Below are 1,375 nucleotides of genomic sequence, written 5' to 3'. Positions count from 1 at the left end.
TGGGCTGTGTTCACAACTCTTTGCAGTTTCTTATGGTCCTATGCAGAGTAGTAGCCATACCAGGGCATTATAAACTCAGATAGTTGGCTTTCTGTGGCGAGGGCCTTTATGAACATCTTGAATTTCCTAAACCGCCTGAGGAAAAAGAGGTGATGGGCCTTCTTGACCCTGACATGTTCTGGTGAGGCCCAGGATAGATTGTTGTTTACGGTCACTCCTAGGAACCTGATACCCTCGACCCTCTCAACCTCAGCTCTGTAGATGCAGATGATGCCATGGCCTCCTCCTTTCTTCCTGATGTCAATGATCAGTTCTTTTGTTTTACCAAAATTAAGAGAAAAATTGTCATTTCACCACAACACCAAGCCCTCTACCTCCTTCCTGTATAATGACTCATCATTTTTGATAGCCATCCTACCACAGTGATGCTGTCTGCAAACTTGTAAATGTCATAACTTTCAAGGCTTTTGGCCAAGTGTTGGAAAGTGGGATTAGTGGAAATAGTTTGGCCCATGTTCAATGGGCAAAAGGCCCTTTTCTGTGCTTTATGACATAATATTGGCTACACTGTAAAAATCCAGAACAAAAGAATAAAGAATATTGCTGCAATTGTATATGGGCTCTGGTCAGATCACAGATAAAGTATTGCTCAATATGTAAGAAAGGAGTGGAGTGCAGTGAAGATTCATTAGTCTCATTCCTGGGTTGAGAAAACTGCCTTGCGATGAGAAAGTGGGTAAGTTGAGTCTATATTTTCTTGACTGAAGAGGAATGAGCATCAACCTGAATTAAATATACAAGATTCTGAAGGAGCTTGATGGCAAGGATAGGCACAGAGAAATCATTTCCCATGGTTGGGGAATCTACAAGATGTGAGGATGATCTGAGGATATGTAACCAATCCTTTGGACTGAGAATGAATTTTCTTCACACAAATAGTCAGTTCCTGGCCACATTTATTTAGAATTTAAATTAATAATTCCAGGAAAGAAACTGAAAGGTATCTACCTGCAGTTACTGATAATATAAAATAAGATGGGAATTTTTATCAGAAGGGACACAAAGAGATTTCAAAGACTGATTATTTGAAAATCTCTACTTGGTTTGATTGTAAGTGCTTTATATTGAATATGTTTAAGGATGAAATAAAAAGATTTTCAGCCTCGAGGATCAAGGGACGCAGGAAAAAAGAGGAAACAGGATTTAAGGTCAAGAGTGTACTGAATGACAGTCCAGGTTTAATCACCAGTAAAGTCTACTCCTGCTCTTCCTTCTTTAGTTCTTATTTCATCATCTGCTTCGCTACGGTTTCATCACCGGGTTTCCTGCAATCTTCTCAATTATCATCACAGTTATATCAGGCAGTTATTTCATT

Source organism: Stegostoma tigrinum, chromosome 21, assembly GCF_030684315.1.
Source record: "Stegostoma tigrinum isolate sSteTig4 chromosome 21, sSteTig4.hap1, whole genome shotgun sequence".
NCBI classification, from domain to species: domain Eukaryota; kingdom Metazoa; phylum Chordata; class Chondrichthyes; order Orectolobiformes; family Stegostomatidae; genus Stegostoma; species Stegostoma tigrinum.
This window is presented reverse-complemented; position numbering follows the sequence as displayed.